The sequence below is a fragment of the Pan troglodytes genome, chromosome 1 (assembly GCF_028858775.2).
Source record: "Pan troglodytes isolate AG18354 chromosome 1, NHGRI_mPanTro3-v2.0_pri, whole genome shotgun sequence".
In the NCBI taxonomy this organism is placed as follows: domain Eukaryota; kingdom Metazoa; phylum Chordata; class Mammalia; order Primates; family Hominidae; genus Pan; species Pan troglodytes.
The window spans coordinates 3,070,648-3,087,359 of NC_072398.2; the positions used below are offsets into that span (position 1 = coordinate 3,070,648).

The window sequence follows — 16,712 nt, forward strand, 5'->3', positions numbered from 1 at the left end:
GAAAATCTAGCAAAAGCCTGCCACTTGAGTTGTCTGTAACATCAGACCCAAAGGATCTATTGCCTTCCTCGTTTACTTTTACCGCTAGTGAATTTGCAGTCCATTAGAAATGTGGAGTTGTGGGCCGGGCCGCGGTGGCTCACGCCTGTAATCCCAGCACTTTGGGAGGCCGAGGCGGGCGGATCACGAGGTCAGGAGATCGAGACCATCCTGGCTAACACGGTGAAACCCGGTCTCTACTAAAAATACAAAAAAATTTAGCCGGGTGTGGTGGCGGGCGCCTGCAGTTCCAGCTACTCGGGAGGCTGAGGCAGGAGGATGGTGTGAACCTGGGAGGCGGAGCTGGCAGTGAGCGGAGATCGTGCCACTGCACTCCGGCCTGGGTGACAGGGCGAGACTCCGTCTCAAAAAAAAAAAAAAAAAGAAATGTGGATTTGAGTAGGTAAATGGGCACCTTTGTTAACTATGGGAAACATTATCTATAGATTACTTTTATTACAATAAAAGTCCTTCTATACTATTTAATTTTGAAATTTTCCAACAATTTTTATTGTTTCCTCAATAAAAATGGTTTTGCTTTTGTGAGCTGCTGTAAGTTCTGTAGAACAGCAAAATGTTGTATATGGCTTCTAGACTGCCAGCTGTTATACTTGGCTATAAAAAGCTTTCCTCAAGCTTCCTTGTACTGGCTTTTGAAAGACAATCTTCCAAATGTTTGAGAAAGTGTAAAATTTTTATTTCCCTAGAAAGAGAAAGGCAGGAAAATGACCCGATTCTGCCAAAGGTAAATGAATCATTTATTATTTCGTAAGATAACGTGCTGCTTCAGGTTACTGAATGGGGTTTTCTTTCATCATTCATAGTTTCCACCATACATGTTTTTTAAAAAGATAATTTTTGAAGAGCAAATTTAGGTTCACAGCATAATTGAGAGGAAGGTACAGAGATTTCTCATATCCCTCCTGCCCTCCTCCCCCACCTCCAACACAAAACACACAGCGTCCCTCATTCTCAGCATCCTCTACCAGAGTGGGACATTTGTGACAGCTGATGAACCTCCATGGACTCTTCATTATCACCAAAGTTCAGCTTCCGTTAGCGTTCACTCTTGGTGTTGTACATTCCGTGTTTGGACAGATGAATATTGATATGTATTTACCTTTATGGTATTATACAGAGGTGCTCTGTGCCTCACCTGTTCATCTCTCTCTCTCCTCTCATCCCTGGCAACCACTGATCTTTTTACCGTTTGCATAGCTTTATCTTTTCCAGAATGCTATATAATTGGGATCATACAGCCTTTTCACACTGCCTTCTTTTGCTTAGTAGTATGCATTTAAGATTGCTCCGTGCCTTTTCATGGCTTGATAACATCACTTATTTTTAGTGCTAAATAATTGTCCATTGTCTGGATGTGCAACAATTTGATTATCCATTCACCTTCTGAAGGCCATCTGGGTTACTTCCAAGTTTGGGGAGTTATGAATAAAGCTGCTGTCAGTATCCACATGCAGATTTTTGTGTGGACATAAGTTTTTAACTCCTTTGGGTAAATAACAAGGAGTAAGATTTCTGGATTGTGTGATGAGTATGTTTAGTTCTGTAAGAAATTGCCAAACTGTCTTCCCAAGTGGCTGTACCATTTTGCGTTCCCATCAGCAGTGAATGAGAGTTCCTGTTATTCCACATCCTTGCCAGCATTTGGTGTTATCAGTGTTCCGGATTTGGCCATTCTAATATGTGCGTAGTGGTATCTTCTTGTTATTTTAATTTGCATTTCCCTGATGACATATGATGTGGAGCATCTTTTCATATGCGTATTTGCCATCTGTATCCGTCATACATTTTTAATGCAAAAACTATATTTGAGGAACAGCAATGCATTTTAAGGGAGAGAGAGTGGGAGGGAGGAAAGAAGGAAGGACAACATTAGTGAATTCAAACCACTACCTGTAAAAGTAGCTTTTTCAGTTCTGCGTGTAACTCTACCTGTACCCAGCTATTACAGACAGACCATAGCTGTTATAGGTAGACTATATGGAAGAGGAAGGCTAATATTTATGGAGAATTTCGTATGCCTCTAACGCGATGTTAAGCACTTCACATCCATTATTTAATCATCACAAAAGCCCTTTGAGGTAGATGCAATTATTATTATTGTTATTTTTATAGACAATGTCTCACTGTGTTGCCGAGGATGGACTTGAACTTGGAGTCAGATCTTTCTACCACAGCTTCCGGAGTAGCTGGGACCACAGGCAGGTGCTACTGCGCCCAGATAGTTACAATTATAATCCGCATTTTGCAGTTGAGAAAACTGAGGCAAAGGGAGATCATGTCAGGTCACAGCAGTAGGACGGGACCTGGGAAGTGTGACTGTGGAGTGTGTGTTCTTAATCTGTGTGCCCAATTGTTAAGTAAGGAGAAATTACAAGAGACAAAGGTTTCAAGAACTCTTTGCAAGAAGTCCTTAAATGTGAACAGAAGTACCTATTTTCCACACATTTTATGTCCTTTTTTTTTCTTTTTAGTTTACATGTATTTATGGGCTACAGAGTGATATTTCGATACATGTATATAATGCATAATGATCAAATCAGGGTAATTAGCATATCCATCAGCTTGAACATTTATCATTTTTGCCACACTTTTTTTATCTTGTTGATAGTGCACAATTTTCATGGCTTTGCCTCTTGTTATTTCCCCTCATGTGTGTAGGTCTGGTGAAATCACACGTAGGGAGAACATTTTTACAATGCACATTTGTGAAGGCTTAGAAACACGGTGGTTACAAACTGAGCTTTGCCACTTAATCTCGTGTGACCTGGATAAACGACTTCATACCAAACTTCATATAGTTTCCTCATCCATAAACCTGTAACACTCAGGCTTATTGGAGTAACGTATGAAATAGAGGTTATCTAAGTATTTGTTGAATGAATGTCCCCCCGCCCGCACTCCCTCCGTCTTTTTCTTTTTCTCCTGCTTCCTATGAAATAGAAAACTGGTAGGCATTGCAGGATGAAATGAGGAAAGGCAGGGAGGAGAGGCATAAAATATATTCTTGCTAATTTGCTAGTGTCTTTTTTTCCCCTCATCAACTTTATTGAGCAATAATTTTATGCAGTTAAATGAATCTATTTAATTGGATGAATTTTGACAGTTTTATATACCCATGAAGCCACAGTCACAATCAAGATAGAGAACATTTCCATTACTTCCAAAATATTTCTGTGCCACTTTTTTCTTTACTATTTCCTTATTGTAGTAAAATGTATATATAATGAAATTTTCCATTATGACCACTTTTAGGTATACAGTCCAGTAGCATTAAGTGCATTCATGTTGTTCTGCAACCGTTACCACTGTCCATCTCCAGAACTCTTTTTCATCATCCAGAACTGAAACTTTGAACCCATTAAATGATAACTCCCCATTCCCCTTTTGCCCTGGCCTCTGGCAACCACCATTCTACTTCCTGTCTCTCTGATTTTGACAATTCTAGGTACTTCTATAGGTTGAATCGTACAATATTTGTCCTTCTGTGTCTAACTTCTTTAATTTAGCATAATGTCTTCAAAGTTCACCAATATTATAGTATTGATCAGAATTCCCTTCCTTTTTAAGGCTGAATAATATTGCATTGTATGTATATACCACATTTGATTTCTTCATTCATCTGTTGATGCATATTTGGGTTATGTCCACCTTCTGGCTATTGTGAATAGTACTGCAGCGAGCAAAGGTGTGCCAATACCTATTTGAATCTGTGCTTTCAGCTCTTCAGGTTATATACCCAGAAGTGGAATTGCTGGATCATATAGTAATTATTTTTTAAAATTTTTTCTTGTCTTCTTTTATTTTTAAAGACTAGGTCTTGCTATGTTGCCTAGGCTGGCTTTGAACTCCTGGGCTCAAATGATTCTCCTGCCTCAGCCTGCAGAGTAGGAGTACCTGGGGCTGCAGATGTACCACTGCAGCCAGCTCGTGTTTAGTCTTTTAAGGAACTGCCAGACTGTTTTCCACAATAGCTGCACCGTTTTGCATTCCTACCAGTAACGCACAAGGCTTCCAGTTTCTCTACATCCTTGCCAACATTTGTTTTTTTTGTTTTTTTTTTTGAGACAGATTCTTGCTCTGTCACCCAGGCTGGAGTGCAGTGGCACCATCTCGGCTCACTGCAAGCTCCGCCACCTGGGTTCACTCCATTCTCCTGCCTCAGCCTACTGAGTAGCTGGGACTACAGGTGCCCACCACCACGCCCGGCTAATTTTTTTGTATTTTTAATAGAGACGGGGTTTCACCATGTTAGCCAGGATGGTCACGATCTCCTGACCTCGTGATCTGCCTGCCTCGGCCTCCCAAAGTGCTGGGATTACAGGCGTGAGCCACGACACCCGGCCTTTTTTTTTTTTTTTTAAATAATAGTCATCCTAATGAGTGTTAAGGTGGTATTTTATCATGGTTTTGAATTTGCATTTTCCTAATGATTACTAATGTTAAGTATCTTTTTATGTGCATAAAAATGGCCATCTATATGTCTTCTTTCTACCTGTACCCTTTTTCAGTCTACCCCTCACCCACCCCCAGCCCCAGCTGATTAGTGATCTCCTTTTTGTCACTGTACATCAACTTGCATTTTACATAGAGTGAAATCAGTATGTACCCTTACATCCAACTGTTTTCGCTTAGCATAATGGTGTTGAGATGTATTCATATTATCGGACGTATCGGTAATTCATTCCTTTCTGTTTGTGAATAGTGTTGTGTTGTGTAGACATACCACATTTTATTTATCCATTAACCTCCTGATGGACATTCACTGTGAATATTCATGTACAAATCTTTATATGACATACGTTTTCTCTTAGGAAAATATCTGTGGTCACAGTGGCTACGTTATATGGTTAGTATTATATCTAACTTTATAAAAAGCTACAAGACTGCTTTCTGAAGTAGTCGTGACGTTTCATGTTCCCCCCAGTAGTATATGAGAGTTCCAGTTGCTCTGCATCGTCACCGAAACCTGGTAGTGTCAGTCTTCTTAATTTCAGCCATTCTAATACGTGCTCAGTGGCAGTCCAGTGTGGTTTTAATTCCCATTTCTAATTAGTTAATGCTACTGCTCATCTTTTTATGTGCTGTTTTGCCATTTGTATATTTTCTTTTGAGAAGTATTTGTTCAATCTTTTGCCTATATTATTTTGGGTTGTTTTCATGTTGTTGAGTTGTGAGAGTTCTTTATATGACATGGATACAAGTCCTGGGTCAGATATGCATTGCAAATATTATCTCCTTACTTGTGACTTGTCTTTTTGTTTTCTTAATGGCGTCTTTTGAAGAGCCAAAATTTTTAATTTTAATAAAGTTCATTTGATCAATTTTTACTTTTATCGTTTGTGTTTTCTTCTTTTATTTAAGAAATATTTTCTTATGGAAAGTCACAAATATTTTCTAGGAGTTTTCTGTTTTAGCATTTACATTTCAATTTATAATCTTTTTTTTTTTTTCCATAGAGATAGGGTCTCACTACATTATGCAGGCTGGATTCAAACTCCCAGGCTAAAGCGATCCTCTTGTCTCAGCCTCTCGAGTAGCAGGAATACAGGCATTTGCCACCATGCCCAACTATAATCCATTTTTAATTAACTTTTGAATATGTTATGACATAAGGGTTTTCTTGATTTTCCACACAAATATACAGTTGTTCCTGCATCATTTTTTTGAAGAGACTTTCCTTTCTCCATTAAATTGCCTTTTCATCTTAGTTGGAGATCAATTGCTCATGTTTGTGTAGGCCTGTTTCGGGACTCACTATTCTATCCTTTCTTCAGTACCACACCATTCTGATTAGTATAGCTTTTTAGTAAATCTTGAAATCAGGTAGTGTATGCCCTCTAACTTTTTTTTTTCTCTCTTTAAAATTGATTTGGCTATTTTCACTTGCCTTTTCATAAACATTTTATAATCAGCTTGTTAGCTTTTTAAAAAGCCTGCTATTTTGATTGAAATGGTGTGAAATGTAGATCACTTAGGGGAGATTTGACATCTTAATATTGAATCGTGAACATGGTATGTCCCTTTTTTAAAAAAAATTTTTTTTAAGACAGGGTCTCACTTTGACCTCCAGGGCTCAAGCAATCCTCCCATCTCAGCCTCCCCAGTAGCTGGGACTATAGGTGCATACCACCGTGCCTGGCTAATTATTATTATTATTTTTATTTTTTAGAGATGGAGTCTTGCCATGTTGCCCAGACTGGTCTTCAACTCCTGGGCTCGAGCGATCTTCCTGCCTCAGCCTCACAAAGTACTGGGATTATAGGCGTGAGCCACTGAGGCTGGCCCTTTCATTTATTTAGAGATCTTATTTAGTTTATCCCAAATGTGCTTGTCTGTTTTGATTGTGATTTAATGTATGCAACACCTATTCTAGGACAGGCAAAGTACAAAGTGCCTTACACTTAATCTCCCATAATTACTTCCTGAACATGGATTGTTCTCACTGTGTTCAGATGTCATAACTGCACCTGAGCGTTACAGAGCCAACAAATGTTGGAACTGGGATTCAAAGGAGATCTGGTCACTCCAAAGGCTATGCTCTTAGTCTCTAGTAGTCAAGATAACACATTTGAGAATTCTGTAGATAAATATTTAAAGACATTTTTAGCAATTGTTGCATGCTTGTTTCTCACCTCCTGTCTCCCTCAACCAAAAATAAACATATAAATTGTATGAGTGGATAGATGTATCTGTGGATGAATAGATTCGTCTTTAATTCACCATCTCAAACTCACAGTGGACTTGCTTACTATTAGAAAATCATGTTAGGATTATCTTTGAAATGCATTTTAATTAGCCTTGGTTTTTTTTTCTCTTATCTATCTCATCTAGATATCATCAAGCATAAAGTACATCTTGTACTATCAGCATCACATAGGAAATCATTAGCATTCCCCAGAGTTGTCTGATCACATGCCGTCCCATTGATGTGTTGGTCACCTGACCCCATCATCGTTCCCTGCATCTCTGAGGAGGTCTAAGAATGTGGCCTACTTGGATGTCACTTGTTAAAAGTTGTCTGGAACTTTAGTTCTGCCTAATGGTTTTTTCCTTCCTTTAAAAGACAAGAAAAATGAATGGGCTGTTTTATAACCCCCTTTCAATCCTCTAATCTTCAGAGAGAAAAATGTTAAAAGGCATGATGCAGCCGTTTTATGTTGCAGTTTATAATCTAATTAAGTATATTTTATCCAGATCATTATGGACTTCATTAGAGCTCTGGACTTTTTGTAAGAAAGATGATGAGTTAGATTTATGCAGAATCATTTGGGTATTTTAAATGTTGTGATCATGCCAGCAGTGCCTGATTAAAAAACATTCAAATCTGCCTGTCTGATTTAGTTGGTCATTTAATTTTGGAAGGCTCTTGCTTCCAATTTTGCTCACTTTTTTTGTAAGCATACAGTTTCAGAATGATTAATAAGAGAAGTTTGTTGTTTGGGGAGAGTACCATTTGGGAATGATTCTTTTTAGTAGCCTATATACTATTTGAACATTCTGATACATATGGGAAATAAAACATCTAATGCAATTGGCATAATCTAGGTCAAAAAGAAATGAAATTACATTTTTCTTTTTTTTTTTGTACTGCAGAAGAAATTAATTTTATGGCCTACAGTTTAATTGCTATTTTTTTCTGGTGTCAGGTATAAGCATTTAATCTATAAATTGATTGGAAAACGGAAAGTGACTCATGTTAGTCTTAGTTACATTATTTGAATGTAAATAGTCAAGAGTATTTTTACTCTGTTTTAGATATGAGGACCAACTTCTGTGTTACTCCCTAGTCTGTTATATTAAAAAATAAGTTAATATTGGCTGGGTGAGGTGGCTCATGTCTATAATCCCAGCACTTTCAGAAGCAGAGGCTTGTGGATTGCTTGAGCTCAGGACTTCGAGACCATCCTGTGCAATGTGGTGAAACCCTGTCTCTGCAAAACATATAAAAATTAGCTGGGTATAGTGGGAGACACCTGTGGTCCCAGCTACTCAGGAGGTTGAGGTGATGAGTCTGGGAGGTTGAGGCTGCAGTGAACTGTGACTGCGCCATTATACTCCAGCCTGGGTGGCAGAGTGGGACCTAGTCTCAAAAAAAAAAAAAGGAATAAGAAAAAAAAAGAAGTTAATATTAAGCTCTGCTTAACAACCTCTCATCTTTCCAAAGAATAGTACTTGGTATGTCTTCCTCTTCGTAATTTCATATTTTCTGAATCAAGTTGTGTCTGTAGCCTTGAATTTGCCCATCCTTTTACCTCTCATCATATGATCCTAGTAACATTCATAGCTTATCCCCATTTGGATAATTTTTTCAATCAGTTTACTATTGGTCCCAAGCAATCCTGAATTGTTATTCAGTAAGGGACAATATTAAAGTATAATTTGATAGTTAATATTAGGTGGAACATTGGTTTTGCCTGACTCCTTTAAGCCATGAAACTTACACCTCCTCTTGGGAGGAGCTCGCTACCTCCCAGCTTGTTTATATACATGTGTGCACCTGCATAATCAAACAAACACACTATCCAACTGGTACAACACAACAAAAATCTTCCGGCAGTCTCAGCGTTCACCATTTTAGTTCTAACCAGCTTACAAGGACCCAATTTGTTATCTTCATACCCCTTAATTTCTCATCTTTATCATGTCTGGCCTAAAAATTCCTTTTGCTTTTTATGACCTCACCATTTACGTTGGACCTGACACTTAGAACCTCTTCTTCATTTATATACCTTGGCTTTCTTCCTCAACAGTGATCGAGATTGTTCCTCTAGGCAGACTACCTTATATTATTCTAGGTGAAAAACCACCCAGTTTGGCCTGGCTTTGAGGCCCTCATCTTTTGCCCATCGTTTTATGGATGATGCCCTACTCTCTGTCTTGTAGCTGTGTCTTAAGAAATATGTTGTACATTGAGTCTCTCTGAATTCATAGAACCATTTTTGTGTGTGTTGCACTGGGCTACCTGGCTGGAATCATCTTGGCACTACTACTTCAGTGTTTTTGCGTGATCCTCTTAATTAGAGAAAGAAAGAAAAATTCTAGACTATGAGTCTAATTAAGGCCTATATGGAACCTCTGATCTTTCATTTCAAAGTGAAAAGAACACTAGCTTGTAGTTTATGGCCCTAATCTCTAAGTATTTTGTGAAAGGTTGTTTGTTGGTTATATTAATGCATTCACTAGTTGCTTTCAGACTAATACTAAATGGTACTACTTTTTGATATTATAGTCAACTTCTGTTTACCTTTGTTCAGTATTTACTACGTCTATTGAAAAATTTGTATATTTTATCTTGGTGGAAACCACTGTTTATTAGTGGGCTATTGAAGTGGTAAGCAATGACTGAAACATTGAGATGGGTTATGCAGTGCTTCTTCCTTCCGAGGGTTTGTGAGCCACTGAGTAGGTGTGGGAGGAATCTCATAAGCTGACTTAAGTATTAGAAAATGATAATTTACAATGTGTTTTTATATTTTTTACTCATTTTACTTGAAATGCTAGTTTGTTTTTCAGTTACAGGCAGAAGCCTAGTGTAGCTGAACTGGCACAGCGCAGTTGACATCTGTTAAATACATACTATGTTTTTTGTGTTTAAAACACATAGTATGGGCTGGACGCGGTGGCTCACGCCTGTAATCCCAGCACTTTGGCAGGCCGAGATGGGCGGGTCACGAGGTCAGGAGATCGAGATCATCCTGGCTAACACGGTGAAACCCCGTCTCTACTAAAAATACAAAAAAAAAAAAAAAAAAAAATTAGCCGGCTGTGGTGGTGGGCGCCTGTAGTCCCAGCTACTGGGGAGGCTGAGGCAGGAGAATGACGTGAACCCGGGAGGCGGAGCTTGCAGTGAGCTGAGGTTGCGCCACTGCACTCCAGCTTGGGTGACAGAGCAAGACTCCATCTCAAAAAAAAAAAAAAAAACCACATAGTATGTATTTAACGACTCTGTTTTTTGTGAGGTGGCTTTGATAAGTCTTCCCCTTGCAGAGTCTAAGAAGCACAGAGTCGTTTATTGTCAGGATACTTGTGGCCTGCAACTAGAACTGGGCTCTTGAAGGATCTCAGGGTTGGGCTCATGCTCACACTTGCTCCTCCCCTCAAAATGCCTCCAACCCCATTTTCCTTGTTTCTCAGTCTCTTAGGGCATCTGTACATAATGCTGCATGCCTGCTATGGTCTCCTTTTACTAAGAACTAGCCAAATCCTCTCGTGGTATGCCACAGTCCAAACCCAGTCTCGCTTCCTTAATTAATAACCGTCGCCTCCTGTTTGGACAAAAACCATCCCAGATGGACAATGTCTTGGTTTGTTCAGGCAATGGTAAGTGAGATAAGATCTGTTATCTTGACAAAAAAGGAATCCCACAACAGACATTACTTTGTGACTTAATTTTCTTGAAATTGATTTTAAGAACACTTTTTTTTTTTTTTTGCTTTAAATACTTTATCTCATTTGAGCCTTACAATAACCTTGTGAAGTCGCTATCATTATCCCTGTTTGCTGATGAGGAAACGGGTCCAGAGAACTTAAGGAGGCTGCTGAAGTTCACAAGGTTAGGAAGTGGTGAAGCCCAGACTTGGAATGGGCTGTCGGGCTCCCATCCTCTGGAGCCCTTACTACTGTATACTATATCACATCTCACTGCAGCAAAATACAGTTTTTTTGCATAATGTATGCATTATGTTCCGTAGAAATGGCTGTAATGTGATATATTCAGTCATGCCCCATTAATGGACCTAGTATTTTTACTTTTTTGTCACTAAAATATGCAATAGACATTCTAGTGCATACAGCTTTGCACACTGGCCCTTTTATTTTGACTGAAAAGACTCTTCAAAGTAGAATTTTCTTTTCTTCAAGGCCATGTGAATTTTATATTCTAGAAGGTGTTGCCAAATTTCCCCAAGAAATATTGTTTGTAATGGATTATAACTTCACCCACAATGTATTTTACCAGTGAAATGCTTGAAATGAAATATTTTTCCAATCTACTGGGTAAATAGTGTTAACTAACGTGAGTTTGCATGTTCTTGAGGTTGAAGACCATTTTATATACTGGTTATTTGCAATTCCTTTTTTGTGATTCACGTGTACTATTCATTTTTTCATTTTCATAGTGAATTTTTGGTCTTTTCCTTATCAATTTATAGGTGTTCTTTGTGACATCAACACTTTGTTCAACATTTTACGGATATTTTCGCTAGGATGTCACTTGTCTCTTGACTTTAGTTACTAACAAATTTTACATTTTTTACACTGGAATATGACTATGTAGGTTTTTTAAAAAAATGCCCTGTGGGTTTCCTGTCATGGGTATCTTTGCTTATATCAAAGCTATATAATTATTTTCACATTTTTTTTTCCTTCTGCTACAGGGTCTCACTCTGTTGCCAGGCTGGAGTACAGTGGTAGGATCATGGCTCACTGCAGCCTTGACCTCCCTCGACTCAGGCGATCCTCCTATCTCAGCCTCCTGAGTAGTTAGGATTATAGGCACACACCACCATGCCTGGCTGATTTTTTTGTGTTTTTTGTAGAGATGTAATTTCATCATGTTGCCCAGGATGGTCTTGAACTCATAGGCTCAAATGATCCACTCCCTCAGCCTCCCAAAATGCTGGGATTACAGGCATGAGCCACTGTGCCCAGGCTGGTGAATAATTTTTAAGATTGAGATATTTAGTCTATCTAGAAATTCTTTTGTGTATGGTTTGAGGTAATACAATCCAGCTTTCTTTTTTCCACAGGTGGAGGTGCACATATGCTAATGCCTTTTTATTATACAAATGGTTCTTTTCCCCACTCAATTGAAAAGTCACAATTGAGTGACTTAACACTTGGCTTAAAGTTATCATAACACTTGGCTTTTTTCTGTGCTATCTGGTTAATTGTTCAACTTTTCTGTCCCTGTTCTAGAATCATTCTCTTTTCTTTTCTTTTTCCCCATGGTTTGTAGTAAGTTTGGTATCTGGCAAGACAATTCCACTCCCACTATTCTTTTGCACACTTTTCTTTACTCTTCTGTATGGACATTATTGCAAATGAGCTTTAAACTTACTTTACCAAGTTGGAGAAGAAAAAATACCACTGGATTCTAATTGGAATATATGGAATTAAATGTATGTATTAAGTTTAGAAAGCATGACATTTTAAGAAAGTAACCTCCTCTTCAGGAATATATGTTTATCTTTTTGTTCATATGGTATTTTATATCTTTCAATAATATTTTCTGTTTGTTATATACAGTTTATATATATTTTGTTGTTAAATTTATACTATGTGGCATTTGATATAAGTTGCTAATTTTTATAAAATATTTTTCATTTGATTTTCTAGCTGTTTATCTCTGGTACAGAGAAAACTAATGATTTCTTTGTATATTTGCCTTACATCTTTGTATCTAAGTACCTTCTCTTATTAGAGTTGGATTTTTTATTAAAGTTGGATTTTCAAATTATGTAATCTTATCTGTAAATAAAGATCACCTGCTACATATATGTATATAAAATTTCTTCTTACATCAGCAAAATATATATATTAAAAATATATATGTAAAAAAATATATTTTATATATATATTTTTTATTACATTTTAAGTTCTAAGGTACCTGTACACAACGTGCAGGTTTGTTACATATGTATACATGTGCCATGTTGGTGTGCTGCACCCATTAACTCATCATTCACATTAGGTATATCTCCTAATGCTATCCCTCCCCCCTCCCCCCACCCCATGACAGGCCCCGGTGTGTGATGTTCCCCTTCCTGTGTCCAAGTGTTCTCATTGTTCAATTCCCACCTATGAGTGAGAACATGCTGTGTTTGATTTTCTGTCCTTGCGATAGTTTGCTGAGAATGGTTTCCAGCTTCATCCATGTCCCTACAAAGGACATCAACTCATCCTTTTTTATGGCTGCATAGTATTCCATGGTGTATATGTGCCACATTTTCTTAATCTAGTCTATCATTGATGGACATTTGGGTTGGTTCCAAGTCTTTGCTATTGTGAATAGTGCGCAATAAACATACGTGTGCATGTGTCTTTATAGCAGCATGATTTATAATCCTTTGGGTATATACCCTGTAATGGGATGGCTGGGTCATATGGTATTTCTAGTTCTAGATCCCTGAGGAATTGCCACACTGTCTTCCACAATGGTTGAACTAGTTTACAGTCCCACCAACAATGTAAAAGTGTTCCTATTTCTCCACATCCTCTCCAGCACCTGTTGTTTCCTGACTTTTTAATGATCACCATTCTAACTGGTGTGAGATGGTACCTCATTGTGGTTTTGATTTGCATTTCTCTGATGGCCAGTGATATGAGCCTTTTTTCATGTGTCTGTTGGCTGCATAAATGTCTTCTTTTGAGAAGTGTCTGTTCATATCCTTTGCCCACTTTTTGATGGGGTTGATTTTTTTCTTGTAAATTTAAGTTCTTCATAGTTTCTGGATATTAGCCCTTTGTCAGATGGGTAGATTATAAAAATTTTCTCCCATTCTGTAGGTTGCCTGTTCACTCTGACGGTAGTTTCTTTTGCTGTGCAGAAGCTCTTTAGTTTAATTAGATCCCATTTGTCAATTTTGGCTTTTGTTGCCATTGCTTTCGGTGTTTTAGACATGAAGTCTTGCCCATGCCTATGTCCTGAATGGTATTGCCTAGGTTTTCTTCTAGGGTTTTTAAGGTTTTAGGTCTGACATGTAAGTCTTTAATCCATCTTGAATTAATTTTTGTATAAAGTATAAGGAAGGGATCCAGTTTCAACTTTCTACATATGGCTAGCCAGTTTTCCCAGCACCATTTATTAAATAGGGAATCCTTTCCCCATTTCTTCTTTTTGTGAGGTTTGTCAAAGATGAGATAGTTGTAGATATGCAGCATTATTTCTGAGGGCTCTGTTCTGTTCCATTGGTCTATCTCTCTGTTTTGGTGCCAGTACCATGCTGTTTTGTTTACTGTAGCCTTATAGTATAGTTTGAAGTCAGGTAGCCTGATGCCTCCAGCTTTGTTCTTTTGGCTTAGGATTGACTTGGTGATGCGGGGTCTTTTTTGGTTCCATATGAACTTTAAAGTAGTTTTTTCCAATTCTGTGAAGAAAGTCATTGGTAGCTTGATGGGGATGGCATTGAATCTATAAATTACCTTGGGCAGTATGGCCATTTTCACAATATTGATTCTTCCTATCCATGAGCATGGAATGTTCTTCCATTTGTTTGTGTCCTCTTTTATTTCATTGAGCAGTGGTTTGTAGTTCTCCTTGAAGAGGTCCTTCACATCCCTTGTAAGTTGGATTCCTAGGTATTTTATACTCTCAAAGCAATATTTTATAAAGAGTCAATAATAGTTATCCTAGTCCAGTTTGTCATTTTAATAAAAATGACTTTAACACTTCACCACTGAGCATTAAGTTTGCTATTGAATTTTGCTGAATGGTTCTTATCATGTTTAAGTAATTTTTACCTTTCCTATTTAAGTATTTTTAACAGACTTATTTATTGACCTAATTTGTTGTACACCTGTACATATGGGACCTCATTACCTCTCTTCTGCAGCCTTGATAGGATAAAGAGTTCTGGTAAAATTGCTAACTGGGCTGGAAATCAGTTTGTAAGCATTTTTTTCCTCAGTGACCAGTGACCTCTAGCCTCTCTGCCAAGCATGAGACAGAGCCTGACTGATCTATAAATTAGTTCTGGTTTTACGTACCTACAAAATTTCTTGCCCAAACAACCCATTTATTTGCAAGTTCTTGTACTGGCATCATCATTACCCAGTTTGTGCACATTTCTCTGAAGGTAAAATAGACATCATGCAATATCTCCATTTAACATGGAGTTCTCATGTTTCCTGTATGAACACCTGTGTGTCTTACCCAGAACATGTTATTTTGGTGTGTACGGACATGGAGTTGTTTAAATTATTTTCTATAAATTGAACCAGGAGTCATTATAATTTGCACTGAGAACTAAATTGAGGTAATGAATTTTTTTTTGCACAGAAACTCCTCTTAATTTATAAAAATGCACTGTGAATCAGTTCAAGTTGGTCTTTATTCGTAGAACTGTTGAATTAGAAGAAAACTGGAATATATAATATTTTGTGGAATGATCTCTCTCCATTTTAAAAATTGAAATCTTACACTAAAGAGGCTGTGAAAGAACCTCACTGAGGTGTGAGAGAAAAATAAACCACACCAGGAACCACGTGCGGACACTGCAGCAGGTAGAGCGAGTCCTGAATATTCCTAAAGGTGAATGTGCGAACAGGCTTCCCTGTACCTGGAGATCCCAGAAACTGTTGGTGCGAGTCATTATCCAGTCCACTCTCTGTAGCCAGGTTTTCTCCTCTGGCAGGGCTCTAACTCCAACTCCAGTGTTTGGGAGGAAGGGGAAGGCACGCTGTGAGAGCTTTGGGAAGCTGCCAGGGAAGAACTACCTCCTCAGACAATTAACTTTCTATTGTGCTTGACTGCACATATTATTCATCATTGGCTGAGCATGTTCATCATAAATGCTGTATAATCACATTTTAAAGGTAAACAGCATTTATCAAATTATCATCTGGTGTCTCGCTCCAAGTCACCACTGATTCTTCACCAGAAACCTATGCCCTGCAGGAGAACGTGTGTGTTTATTTGTTGTCCCATGATCTGTCCAAAGGCTGAGAGCCACACTCATGTCCCATTGGGTTATTTCCTGTGTTCCCAGCCATTCCTCATCTTAAAATAGTCATCTTGTTTTGGTTGTGTTGGTTCTATCTCAAGATATAGTTTCAATATGGGCAGGACTTAATTTTGCTTTTTTGGATCTTTCTGAATGTCTGTAGTGGGTGTTCGAGCATTTTGTGTTCAGAACATATGAGCATTTTAATTGATTTGCTTCTACTGCTTTACATAGTACTATGTGCTCAATAAATATTAGTCTGAATAAAGGCAATGCATGAGGAGACTTTGGTAGATTATGTGATTTTGTGTGAATATCATACATTCTTAAATTTCTTCCTTCGTCTTGTTTTTACGTGAAAGGTAGTAGATGAAGCAGAGTTAATCCATGGAGTAATCGATGCTGTGTATATGTGTACATGTGCATACTTAAGTGCAGGTGTTGGCATGTGTTTATTTATGTGTAGATAGAGGCGGGGATAAAGAAGTAGTGACAGTGGCTGAAAAAAGAGACAAACATTTCCCAGTGTGCTCTGGAAATTGTGTTAGGCCACTCGGACCATTTGATTTTTCATTTATCCCTGAGAGTATATTTATGTATTTATTAAGAGTAGCCACTATTCAGAGCCCCTGGAAATAGCCTTAACAAAATGAGTAAAAAATTAATCTCCAGTAAAAAAACATAGCAGAGAATGTGTGGTCAAAGCTTTGTTGAAGATAAATACAGGGTTCCTGGGGTTGGGGGAAGACAAAACAGGGCAGCCATACTAGAATGGGTTCAGAAAGGCTTTGAAGTGTGTGTTGGGCTTAGTCCTGAAGATTAAGAAGGAGGTAACTTACCAAAAAGGGTGCAAAGTGGTTCTATACAAAGGAAACCGTGTAAGAGAATGATTGATGAACGCAGCTCTGATTTCTTCTGGGGTGATCTGGGAGAAATATTCTGAACTTAAGACATCATAGGAGGCTCCTGTGTTAGAATCGGTTCACTAAT

General features: G+C 38.1%; 1 protein-coding gene across 12 annotated transcripts in view; it reads left to right on the top strand.

Moving 5' to 3' along the window:
• SMYD3 (SET and MYND domain containing 3) overlaps positions 1-16,712 on the top strand; it is a 757,166-nt gene that overhangs the window by 446,802 nt on the left and 293,652 nt on the right. The window lies entirely within an intron of this gene.